This window comes from Malaya genurostris, chromosome 1 (genome assembly GCF_030247185.1).
Source record: "Malaya genurostris strain Urasoe2022 chromosome 1, Malgen_1.1, whole genome shotgun sequence".
Classification (NCBI taxonomy): Eukaryota; Metazoa; Arthropoda; class Insecta; order Diptera; family Culicidae; genus Malaya; species Malaya genurostris.
The window spans coordinates 26,196,624-26,210,759 of NC_080570.1; the positions used below are offsets into that span (position 1 = coordinate 26,196,624).

At 39.5% G+C, this 14,136-nt stretch overlaps 1 protein-coding gene across 2 annotated transcripts in view; it reads right to left on the reverse strand.

Annotated features, from left to right (window-relative positions):
* The window catches only part of LOC131435512 (pyrokinin-1 receptor-like), a 141,610-nt gene that overhangs the window by 103,095 nt on the left and 24,379 nt on the right, over positions 1-14,136 (reverse strand). The window lies entirely within an intron of this gene.

A 14,136-nucleotide genomic window follows, 5' to 3' on the forward strand; every position in this document is an offset into this window, starting at 1 on the left:
GTTGCCCTGGAGTCGGGAACTGCCTCCTAAGCCTAGATCCTGGAACTGGAACTTAGTTCTGATCTTAGATTCTAGAATTGAATTCTGCACCTTAATTATACAACTTGATTCTGAGCCTTGCTTGAATCTGAACGTGTATCATGCACCTGTACTCCTGAACAGAATTAAAAAATTGAATTTGGGAACAGACTTAGCTGGAATCTAGAACTGAATTTAGAATTCATATTGTGAAACGAAATTCTCAATCTAAAATCTGGATTCGGGAACTTCAAACGCGATCTGGATTCTGGAGATGAGCTTTGGAACTGAATACTGAACCTGGGTCCTGTATTCTGGTTCTGGATTTTTGAATTGAATTATTGACCAGGATTCTATTTTTTTATTTTTTTTGAGGAGGAAGGATAAGCCCGATGGAGATGAAATATAGCAATCACTCTCTCTCTCCAGCAGGCATAAAACCTCCTCATCTTTTGTATCATCAGATTATAATGATCCCACAGATACATTTACGTTTGAAACTAACAATTAAAACTAACAGTTAAAGCTAAACCACTAACCCTATAACTAGTTGATGACACAATATTAAAGCATTACAGAGCAGCTTCCTTAAAAGACGAGATAGAAGAGAAAAGTGGATAGAAGGATGGAAGAAGAAGGTTGATTGAGGGAGCAGTGAGTGAGCGTGGAGAACGACGGGGTTAGAACCGGCATGTAGATCTAGTTAGTGATCAAAAAGATGGTGGAAGACGGAGAAAATGAGAGGGAGGACGAATAGGTTAGTTTCGGCGAATCTGATTAGTTTCCAATGAAGATGATGAACATTTATTTACTGAATAGTTAAGGAATCGTTGAATAAGCGTTTTATCGCATTACGCGAGTGATGAAAATCAAAGACCGGCGAGCAACTGTTAAATAAACGACACATACTGAGAAACGGTTCATTATATCCGTAGTTAGTTCTAGCACGAGGGATTCGTAAAAATGGATGTGAACGAAGATTGCGACGATGGATGTCAAAGTTGACCAATCGTAGGAGATCAGGGCAATCAATATGTGATTGTATTAAATCAGCGATGAAAACAGCTTTGTAGACGTTTCTACGAACACACAGCGGATCCAGTTCGATCAGTCGGCAACGATCATTATAACTTGGAAGGTTTAATGGGTCTCTCCGTGGTAGATTTCGGAGAGCAAACCTAATGAATTTGCGTTGAACAGCTTCAATACGATCAATATCAGTTTGATAATGGGGTGACCAAACGACAGCAGCATATTCAAGCGATGATCGAACTAGTGCTCAATAAAGAGTTTTCAAGCAGTGTATGTTAGCGAAATTTTTGGTAATTCGAAATATGAAGCCTAATAGTTTCGATGCCTTCGAAATCACGTAGTCAATGTGATTCTTAAAATTAAGTTTATCATCAAGAATAACTCCTAAATCTTTCACGAACGATTCACGCTTAAGAACATTTTGCGAAAGATTGTAGTCATATCTTATTACTGAGTGCCTGCGGGAAAATGATATGACGGAGCATTTAGAGGCGTTTAAGACCATCTTGTTGGAGTGACACCATTCAACGAATGTATTCAATTGAGCTTGCAAAAAGTGTGCATCTTCTTGTTCTTGGATCAGATGGTAGAGTTTGAAGTCATCCGCAAATGATAGTTTGAAACATTTCAGCAAGAAGTGCAGATCATTAAGGTAGAGTAAAAATATATACGGTCCTAAGTGACTTCCTTGAGGTACTCCAGAACTCACAGCAAACGGTGATGTTGTACAGTTTCCTATTTTTACCGACATCTCACGACCAGTAAGATATGAATGCATCCAATTTAGTAAAGAACCACCAAAGCCAAGTCTGTCAAGTTTAGCAATTGTTATTTGATGGTTTATTTTATCAAATGCCACTGAAAAATCAGTGTAGATAGCGTCTACCTGTAGACGAGATTGCATGGATTGCATGATAAAAGATGTGTAAGTTACTAGGTTAGTAGATGTTGACCGTTTAGGCATAAATCCGTGTTGATTTTCAGATATATAGTCATTGCACTTATGAGTCATGAAGTCGAGAACAATGATTTCAAATAACTTGGAAACAGCACATAGGGAGGCTATTCCACGGTAATTTGTAATATCTGATTTGTTGCCTTTCTTAAGAACCGGGAGAATATAAGATTTTTTCCAGAGGTCAGGAAATGTTCCCAACTGGAGGGAGACTCTGAGACTGATTTCGGGAACTGAATTATGAGCCTGAAGATTTTGAGTCTTGATCCTGAATCTGAAACTTATTTTTTGACCCTGGATTGTAGAACTGAATATAGGAACTGAATTCTGCACCTGGATTATGCAATTGAATTTTTGATCTGATATCTGATTTCTGGAATCTGAACATGCGCCCTGGACTCGGTTTCTTAGACTGAGTTCAGGAGCTGAATTCTGGAACAGTATTCCGGAAGCGAAATCTGAGTCTGGATTCTAGAACTGATTTCTGAAGACGGAAAGGCCGAAGTCAGCTTTTTGGCGAAAAAATTAGTTGATTTTCTGATTTTCGTTAGTTATTTTTTGAGACAACTAAAAAAAATCTTACTTTTGCTAATTTAGATTTTTTAATTCTAATTCCCTTAATAATAATAAATTTTTTGTTGAAATGGCTATTGTTTTAGTTGAATTCACCAATTAAACGTGCTGTCATTCCTTAGCTAAGGCACACTTCATTTCCATTCAACTAATTTTTTAGTTGAATTAGAGAAATAAAACGTTGTTTTCAACCAACATAAATGGATGAATTGATTTCTGCAATTTACAGCTATATGGTGCTCTGTCACCGAAAAAACGTTAACACCGTAATGACTACAAGCCACTAGATGGCACATTACTACTGAAAAAAAATTTCAGTCGCGGTTGTCTTTTCTGTATTGGCAGGTATAAATACGATGTTGGATTGGAGAAAAAGACATAAACGAAACATAAACAATATTTCTCTTCTAAATCGCTGTTTTCTTCATTCGACTTCGCATAATCATGGACGACGAAACCTACGTGAAACTCGATTACAAATCCTTTCCGGGACCACAATATTATACGGTGCGAGAAGAGCAAGTGTTAAACCAGTCCGAGACATCGATTGAAATCGAAAAATTTGGTATGAAAGCTATGGTCTGGCAAGCAATTTGTAGCTGCGGTAAGATTTTGAAATCCTTCATCACCCCCGCTTCAATGAACAGCGAAATATACATCAAAGAATGTTTACAAAAACGACTTCTCAAAAGACATGAATCCACCAAATTGCCCACAACTTCGATCAATTGAGGAATTTTGTACATTAATGAAAGCACATCTTAGGAAACATGTCTCGGCAGCCGAAACCATTCAACAGTTCGAAAAAGATTGGAAAAAAGTGTCAAAACTTGTCGCCAAGAAGTCTGTACGGAATTTAATGAGGAACGTTCGCAAGAAGGTGCGCCAGCTAGTCTACAATGGCTAAGTAGCAAATGCTGAGAATAATATTCTGTTCTTGTAGTCTAATATTATCAGTATATCGAATAAAGTTTGAATATCTAACACTTGTGAATTATTGACAGCGAAATCAAAGTGCATCCATACTTTCTGGGACAGTCTTTACGAAATTGATTCCTATTTTCATAAAAGAAGATTTTGTAATTCTAACTTTCAACAATAATCAAGCGGTAATTTCGGAACTGGAAGTGAGATACGCAAGGAAGTGTAGAAAAACAAGATAGTTAGATTTATGTTAACATAAATAACATTTCTAAATCAATTGTAAATCATCTTGAAAGTTCAATAAGTTACATTTGCTACTTGGGTATTGTAAAGAACTATACAAATTATCTCGTAATATTTAATTTTATGTCCGAATGATTGGTTTAACTGATCCGTACATCGTTTCAAATTCTAATAGATTAAGAAGGGGTAAGCTTGCACTATTCACACAATCGATTTAGTAACTGATAGTCGGAAGTGTGCCAGTTTTATTCGTATTCACATCATCAAATTATGTCTCTGACATTACCCACCCGCATTTTTTCGAAATCCATACCAGTTTCAGTACTTTTACCCCGAACACCAATCCTCCCAATGGTAACGGAAATGACAGAGATTGCTGTGGTTTTATACGGGGAATTTGTTTATCTTTCTGAAAAAGCAAATGTCAACATCAAAGTCTCTTGATTTTACCAAAAATAACATTTGGGAAGGTCAGTGGCAACACTTCAACTGGTGACTACCCGGGCCCTATTCTGTGTTTCGGGTGACGTGGGACGACAACTCTGACATGGTGATGATAAGGGAAATTCAATAGAATTTTCTCTACAGCGATAACACTGTTACAATTTTTGTTGTATTATATTCTCATGAAAGCATTTACACACAACGTCAACGTCACGGAACCGGTACCGGTAAAGAAAGTATCAGCAAACTTTTGACGAACGCTGACGGTGATTGACGATGACTGACCGTCTAAATCATACTTTAATCTTACGCACTTACGAGCAAGGCATTGAGTGCCCGTAGCCAACACAATACATTTTTGCCCAATTAGGCGTAGTAAAATTTACAATTTCAATTATGCTGAAACTACTCACCAAAGAAAAACCAATTTTGCTGACAATATGAAATATACAAGTTCGAAAACAAGCCTCGGCGGCCCAATCGAAATATCGTTTCTTTATTTCTGGGTTCACCGCTCCGCTCCGGATAACGGATCAATAAATCATTCCTCTAAAAGATGCTAATTTGCCCGGAAATTGCCTGAAACTTGAAACTTTCAGTTTCGGTCTAACTTTGCATGTTCAACCCTCGAAAGCTGAATTTTCTTTTACTCTCTTGTACAAGAAAATTCTCTGCCGATGATGAACGATACTTTTCTTCGTTGTCCGATAAATTTTCGATGGCAAAATGGGCACTCGTGTCGGTAACATCTCCGTTGGAATGAATATGAAATTAGATGAAGCATTAATTCACTCGTGTCCGTAAGGGTGACGACTTTCGTCTTGGCAGAGTACAAACCCTAACGGAAAGTTTTCACTTGTGAAAGGAAACAATGGAACCGTGGTTGTGGTCCATTAAACCTGAGCTACCAGTAGCTACTCTGGACGGTTGAAATTCACTTCAAACTCTTTCGTAATAAAACAATTTTGCGGCGCCAAGTCAGAAAATGAGTTTTTGTTTCATTGCGCACCCAAACGGGGATGCTCGTTTGCAAGAGTATATATTTTTTTTCTTCGGCAAGACAGACGAGAAAAACTCGTAATTGCCCAAGCGGTACGTGATGCGATCAGGAATTGTGAACACGACCGATGGACACCGAATTAGGGAAAGCAGAAAAGAATTATTCGAGAACGAAAGTTCCTGCCGCGAATGATAAAACAAGCTCTCAAATTGGCGGCAATCGGGTCGAAACAAAAATAAAAAGCACCCAAGAAATTTATTTGAAAATGAAAGTCAGATTACGAAAATATCTACGCACTTGAGAAATTGAAGAAGCTAAACTTATTAAGAGGCTCTCCTTGCATTCAAAAGTTAGTATTTCAACAAGATTCGACTTTTTTCCTGTTTTGTCAAAGCAAGATAAATTATTCTTGGTGCCTTGACAGAAAAACTGTGTCCAATATTTCGCTATTTCATGTTTCACTGAAAAATTTACAAAACTCATTCAGGTGGCTTTGTGCCAATTTGATTTTTTTCAACAGAGCCTGGAAACGTAAACGTTGTTTGGTTAAATACTAATCGGATTTAGCTGAAATTCGTTAGCAAGACTCGGAAATCGACACAGAGGTAACAGTTCGGCTAAAAAGTTCGTATCGTTTAATAGAAACACACATTTTTTTTTGCCAAAATTCGTTTTTATTATTCAACATAATTGCCATCAGAGGCGATACAGCGATCTTCCAACTTTTCGATACCATTTTTGTAGTACGATTTGTCCTTTGCCTCAAAATAGGCCTCAGTTTCAGCGATTACCTCTTCATTGCTTCTAAATTTTTACCAGCGAGCATTCTCTTGAGGTCTGAGAACAGGAAAAAGTCACTGGGGCCAAATTTATTTATTTATTTAATCAACAGAAAAATTTAAGTCCTAATGATTGTTTCTAAGTATATTTAAAAAATTTCCGCTTATTCGGCTGCGGGAAAAATGAAAATCGAATCCCGTCGAAACACCGTTGAAGGTTCGTTGCAATCCAACGACGGCACCGTTGATTCCGTAGTTAGTACGGCGTAGAGGCAATCTGAGGAGGTTGTTGTTACGCAGAGCTCTGGAACGCGAAGAGCGAAACGAACGGAATGCGAAGAGCGAACCGAACGAAACGTCGTTGGATTGACTCAATTCTGAGAACACCATTAACATAGTGAGGGTTCCATATCACCGAGCAGTATTCGAGTGTTGAGCGAACAAGTGAGCAGTAGAGCGACTTCAAACAGTATATATCTGTGAAGCGCTTAGCAATTCTCATAACAAATCCCAAACAACGAGAAGCCTTCGTAACTATGTAACCAATATGCTGCTTGTAATTCATTTGTTCGTCTAGATAAACTCCAAGATCCTTGACACAAGTAACTCTTTCAATCGCAGCATCATGGAGGCAATAATCAAACCGCAAAGGGTCTTTCTTACGAGTGAACGTGATAATGGAGCATTTGCTAATGTTTAAAGCCATTCGGTTGATCTCGCACCACCTTGAAAAAATGGTCAGTTGACGCTGAAGGTATGAAGCATCCTCTGCACTCTTGATTATTTGGTATAACTTTAAGTCATCAGCAAAAGATAGTCGTGGGCTTTCCAGTGAGTAATTTACATCGTTGAAATAAAGGAGGAAAATCAGTGGACCGAGATGGCTTCCTTGTGGTATTCCGGAAAAAGCAAAGAACTCCTGCGATAGGCTGTCACTGATTTTGACCGCCAGCCGTCGATTGCAGAGATACGATTGCATCCATCGAAGAATACTGGAACCGAAACCCAGCCTATCCAGTTTGGCGATCGTGATAGCGTGATTGATTTTATCAAAAGCTGCGGAGAGATCCGTGTAAATAGCATCCGTTTGGAAGCCATTAGACATAGCATCCATTATGTACGTCGTAAAAGATAAGAGATTAGTAGCAGTGGAGCGTTTCGGCATGAATCCGTGTTGAGTTTCCGCGATGTATTGTTTACAGTGGTCGAAAATTGGTTTAAGAACTACTAATTCGAACAATTTAGGTATGGCGCTTAGGGCAGTAATTCCACGATAATTGTCAATGTTCTTTTTGTCTCCTTTTTTGTGAACTGGAAACATGTAGGAAGATTTCCACATAACGGGAAAGACTCCGGTCGTGAGTGATAGTTGAAACAGTTGGCATAAGGGAGTTACTATTGCACTTGAACATCTTTTCAAGACAACTGCCGGAATACCGTCGGGTCCAGGCGAGTGTGAAGGTTTAAGTTTTACGATTGCCGTTAGTACAGTGTCGATGTCGATATTGATTAAATTCAAAGACTGGCTCGATATGGGGACATTAAGAGCCGCCTGAGAGATTTGGTACGGGCTTAAGGTCTCTCTAGAAAAAACGCTGGAAATTTTTTTCCTAAACATATCGCTTATCTCTTGCGTGCAGGAACCTGTTTGTTGTTCGTAAAACATTGTCGAGGGTAGGTCCGATTCCTTTCTTAGCTCATTTACATGTTTCCAAAATAATTTTGGATCAGACTTTAGCCTCCTTTGCACATTGCGCAAATAGTTAGAGTAGCAACGCTTGACTGTCTTTTTGTATACTTTATTTATTTGCATGCAATTTTGTCGAAACACTAAGCCGCCATTCTTCGAGTATTTCTTCAATGCGGTCCTTTTTGAACTTTTCAAACGTATTAGCTCTGCGGTTTGCCACGGAGCCTGTTTGGAGGGCTGAATAATTCGCTTAGGAACGTATTGATCGATTGCATACGTCATAACGTTAGAAAAGGATTGAGTCGCAAGATTAACATCGTCGTTGTCAAGAATTTCACTCCAGGTCAAGTTAGAAAGAAAAACAATGATACTATTGTAGTCGGCTTTTTTGAAATTGTAGCTGACGATGCGAGAATTATATCGGTCGTGCGACGATCCATCTGATTCGAGTACAATGTGGAGCGGAGGGTGGTGTCTAACGGATTTCACCAGAGGAAAGGGTGCTGCGATAATTCTGGGTGCACAAACGGATTGGCTCGAGAAGCAGAGGTCGAGTATTCTGCCATTCTCATTTTGAACGTGATTCACTTGACGTAACAGGTTGAGACTGTATCGGTCAAGCAAGTTCGTGATACCAGTGTGGAAGGATGAATGTAACGGATCTACATACAGGAAACCGTCCGAAGCGGGGATCCATTTCAGGCCGGGAAAATTGAAATCACCGATAATAAGGATTTCATCACTAGGTCGCATATGAGCGGAAGTAATTTCGTCTATCGATTGTATATGCGTATCGATCAGTGACAGGTCACGTATCCGGTCCGGTGGAAGATAAACCACACAGAGAAATAATGATGAGCTATCACTCAAACTGATCTTCACACATACCTGGTCAACGTTGTTTTCAGAAGCGTTCTGCAAAAGTTGTGCTTTCAAACGACGACGAATAGCAACAAGAACTCCACCACCGATGATTTTGTTACTATTGCGGGAGCTGCGATCGGTTCGAAATACTTCGTAGTTGCTATCGAATGCTTGTATGGACAGCGTATTTTCGGTCAGCCAAGTTTCTGTTAATGCGATGATATCAAAACAGTCCTCCGAACAGGCTAGTCGGTAGTTCTCCAAGCATGAATTCATACCGCCAGCGTTCTGCTAATAAACGTGAATTTTTAAAACGTTTCGAAGAGCAGGTAGTCTATGTAAGTTTGAGCTGGAAGCAGGGAGGCAGTCAATTGTTGAATTGTGCAAGTTGCTAGTATACTTGCCGGCGGCGACGGGTTGGAAGACCTCTTCACCGCTCTCGCACACTGGACCGGGACGGCTGACGAGCGTTGGCTGCAATGGCACGACTGTGGCGAGGGGATCAGAGGCTTCCATAATACCAACTGCATTGCGTCCCAGTGTCCGGTGAGTAGAAGTCATCGAACTGGAACCGGAGAACGAATCAGCGCATACATAACTGGGAAATGATAAATACTTGCCATGGAGAAAAGTTTGGAAACCCCCTTCACCGCATCCGCCCACAGGACCGGGACGGCTGATGAACGCTGGCGGCGACGGCACGACTGGGGCGGGGGTGTCGGAGGCTTCCATTAATCGAACAACGGTGCGTCCCAGTGTGTTACATCCAGTTATTGTCGAGCAGCATCCACTTGCGGCGATGCAGGCGTGGAAGACGGGTCCACTACAGGAGGAATTCGAAATTTTTGAGTAGATTTGTCCTCAAACTCGCGAAAGTAAATTCCTTGTGGCCACGTTGCGGGATTTAAAGCGACGGACTCCAACCCTCGATCAAGACCGACTTTAAACGAGACAAAAGTCAAATAAATTGGTCACCTTTGGCAACCAATTTAACAACAACCGGGTCCTGTGCTAGTCCGAGATTGGCTCGTACCATGGCAGAAATCTCGTTATTCGTGACATCAGGTCGAATACGGGACAAATAAAGCCAAAACTTATCATTCGATTGTTCGCACACTGGAACATGAACGACGTTATCGCCTATAAGTTTAGATCCCGATTGGCACTCGGAAGCTTTTTGTTCGATATCAAGTCCACGAAGTCTTTTAGCCGGACGACGATTGTCCAAGGATGGCCAGGGCCGATTGAATGGATTGGGTGTCCGTGGAGTCGGTTTAGATAACGCTTTTATCTCACTCTGTAAGCCGTTTATTGCCTCCGTGAGTGATAGCAATGGCGACTTCTCGTCTGCAGCTTTCGTGATAGAGCGGAGATGCGAGTTTTCGAACAAACTAGCGCAAGCATCACACATCCAGAAAAGATTTTTTTGATGCGATGTAAAATACCCCAAAAGAGCACGTTAGACTCCCGAGCATGCCATGTGAAACGAGCATCCACAGTATCCACGGCAAACTACTGAATCAATACCGGTAATGACTTGACTGCATTTAGCACAATTTTTCTCCATGTTCATCCAGGGAAGCGCCTTTGATTAGGCTATACACCAAGCAGATGAAGTATGCGAAGAACTCGATCAAGACGATAGCTTATTGTTTAAACCACAAAGCGACAGCAGCTGTACAAATAGCACTAAGCACAGCACGAATAAACGTAAATCACTAGCCAATATGCAATTGATGGCCAAGAATAACACCTCACACAGATTCAAACAGCATATAGTCAATCACCAGTTGAAATATGAACTATATAAAGATGCAGAAAACAGTTTAAATTGCAAAAAAACGGACTTTTAAAAACACAACAAACTTAATTGAACAGTGTTCCCAGAATGAGTCTAGAGAATACGGTGGATGAGGGAGCAATTCGAAGCCCAATTCGTTCAATTTCAGAATGGTTTTCATCGACTTGTGACACGGTGCATTGTCTTGATGAAACACAACTTTTTTCTTCTTCAAATGAGGCCGTTTTTTTAAATTTCGTCCTTCAAACGCTCTAATAACGCTATATAATAGTCACTGTTGATGGTTTTTCCCTTTTCAAGGTAGTCGATGAAAATTATACCATGCGAATCCCAAAATACAGACGCCTTAACCTTACCGGCCGATTGTTGAGTCTTTCCACGCTTTGGGTTCGGTTCATCGCGTGCAATCCGCTCAGCTGACTGTCGATTGGACTCCGGAGTGAAGTGATGGAGCCATGTTTCGTCCATTGTTATATATCGACGAAAAAAATCGGTTTTATTTCGATATAACAACTCCAAACACTGCTCAGAATCATCAATTGTTTTTGATCGATTGTGAGCTCACGCGGCACCCATTTTGCACAAAGCTTTCTCATATCTAAATATTCGTGAATAATATGTCCAACACGTTCCTTTGATATCTTTAGGGTGTCAGCTATCTCGATCAACTTCTCTTTACGGTCATTGAAAATCATTTTGTGGATTTTTTTCACGTTTTCATCGGTAACAGCCTCTTTTGGACGTCCACAACGTTCATCGTCTTCGGTGCTCATATGACCAGTACGAAATTTTGCAAACCACTAACGAATTGTTGCTTCGCCCGGTGCAGAGTCTGAATAACACTCATCAAGCCATTTTTTGGTATCGACGGCACTTTTTTTCATTAAAAAGTAGTGTTTCATCAACACACGAAATTTCTTTTTTTCCATGTTTTTCACAATAACAAAAGTAGCTTCACTCAAAATGCAATATTTCACCAACTAATAATCAGACAGCTGTCAAATTTATACACGTATCTTTTGACGGTTGGTACTAACTGAAAATGGTATGGATTTAATTCTAGTGGCGCCCTCTCATTGAAACGATACGAACATTTCAGCCGATCTGTTATGGTAGTGCAAAAGCTATGTTATTTCATAGGCACTAAAAACGAAGAACCGATTCGAAACGGTTCTGCCAGTCTTGTATGGCAAAAATCCGGCAGAAATAGAACCGTTAATAACTGCTAGGTAAAATTCTCTGCCGGAAACGATTGTTGCATTGTAGTCAGACTGTTGCCAGAATTCTTCCAGCATTCTGGCAAAACCTTCTGGTAGACACTGCCCTGCGTGTGGGAGGAAATCTGCCAGGCACGTGCAAGCGGGCTAGAATGAACAAAATACAAGGTACTTAGCCAGGTTCGAGAAAAGCGTCATGAGTTTTTTTTTCTTTGATACTTTGATACATTTCAGAAAACTTTAATTTTGAATTGTTTGTGATTTTTTCATAGAACTGAAAATGTTACTATAAGTAGTCAATTAGACAATCACTTCATGTGTTTTCATATGCAGGGTAGTTTAATTGGTAAAACAGTTTCCCCGGTTAGCGACTAGCTACGGGTTCGAATCCTATCTCTGCGGTAACATTTTCGCGGTTTTCATTACATAGTTGCAATCACTTGTCATTTTTCTAATCTCAATCAATTTTTCCTAACTTGCTCAAGACAGCGCTACGTCTTAACAAGACTAAAACAAATCATCAGAACGTGTTACCTGAATGCACCTGCCACGAAAAAAATTGCTTTCAAAAAGTCTAAAAACTGTTCAATGATCGTTGATTGCATAGACTTTCCATACAGGAAAGGAACAAAAAGGCTTTTTTGGCATATGGTTGTTTATGTCAAGTGCAATCTTCATCAATTTCAAGTGCGGAGAGTTATGAACATAACTAAATGCCATTCACATTGGCCAGTAATAAAACCAGCTCAGCTGGTGCTTGTTCCATTATTTATCAGAACTAAAATAAATCGACGTTTAAAAACAAATCGGCTATGGCGTAGGAGGAAATATTGGAATCAATGTGTTGGAAGCAGTAAATAATTCCATTCGGTAGAAATTCGACTTCAAAACCGCATATGGAATCTAATGGACCATGTTTCCTTCTTCACAACAAGGAATGGGATCGAATTGGGTGGATGCTGCTGGAAGAAAAGCATCATTTTCACAACCAACAGGAGCAAATGAACGTTAGGTTGGTTCAACATCTGTGTATTCGTTCCACCAGACTTGAACCATTAGAGCAAAACTTTTTCTCAAACTAAACTCGTTAAGATCAATTTATTTTCTGCTTGCTATTACGATAGTGAAAGAAGAAAACTTTCCAACCAGCCGGTTTTTAGTTTGGTCGCCGATTGTTTCAGGAGAACCAACAGATTTTCTTGAAACTGCAGTTCAAGAAATTTACATTTACGTATCAGGCAACCGATAAATTTGGTAAATGCATTTGCCTAATACTGCAGCCTCTAACTCTAATGGACAGAAATGATTCATTCGATACAAATTTGAACCAATCTAATGTAAACGGAATCCGAAAAAATATTTTTCAATACCGAGAGCAGCTACAGTTAGAAGTTTTACGGGTTCTAATGGGTATAAATAGAAGCAGCCTTCTCATATTTTACCTTTGTTGTAAATGAAATTGAACATTCGTTGTTGTTTTTTCTTTGAGAGTAGTGCGGTCAGTTTTAAAAGCATGGGGCTCTGTTTCTGAATATCCTTTTATGTGTAGATTGGTTTCGTAACTAAACTAATTGAAACTTCATTTCGATTGAGTCTGTGGTATATTGGAAAATTTTCTGACTTCAGTTGGGCTTTGAGTTGCTGTGTTCGAACTTTGCCAATAAACGTAACACATGGGCTGAAAAGTTCCGGGCCTAACAAAGACAACACGATTATTTTGGTTCAAATTTAACTTTAGTCATCAACGTAATCTTCATCAAGAGCAACGCAATCATTTCAGTGCCGCTCTAACATTTCAATACCACTTTTGTAGAACGATTTAATTTCAGCCTTCAAACATTCCAAAAACGCTATATAATATTCACTGTCAATGGTATTTCCTTTCTCAAGATAGTCGATAAATATTACACCACGCACATCCCAAAGTACCGAGGCCAGTCAGATGACGATCGTTATGATTCCGAAGTGAAGTGATGAATCCATGTTTCATCCATTGTCACATATCGACGCAAAAATTCGGTTTGTTACGTTTAAACATGACCAAACACTGTTCCGAATCATCAACACGCTCTCGTTTTAGGTCAACAGTGAGCAAACGCGGCACCCACTTTGAACAGAGCTTTCTCATAGTCAAATGTTCATGCAATATAAAGCCAACACGTTCTTTTGATATCTTTACGATGTCAGCTAACTCACGTAACTTCACTCTTCGATCATTCGAAACGTTTTTTTAAATGTTTTCTGGAGTTACCACCTCATTTTATTGTTATTTCTGATGGAGCGGAGTCTCCATAGCACTTTTCAAGCCATTGCTTCACTTGAACGATATTTTTTCCATCAAGAAGCATTGCAAATTAAAACACGAGATTTTATTTGATCCATTGTTTTGAAAATAACAAAAGTAGCGTCACTTTTAGCACAATAACTCAAACAATGAACAGAATATTATGAATTTTTAACAGCTGTCTTTTAAAGGTTATACTAACTGGAAAAAGGTGAGCGATCTAATACAAATGCATTGAATCAGTGTAGCCAAGTTTTTTTTTCGGGGAATTAAAGTCTGCATTCATAAAATGTAAGCAATTTTTCATCAAAC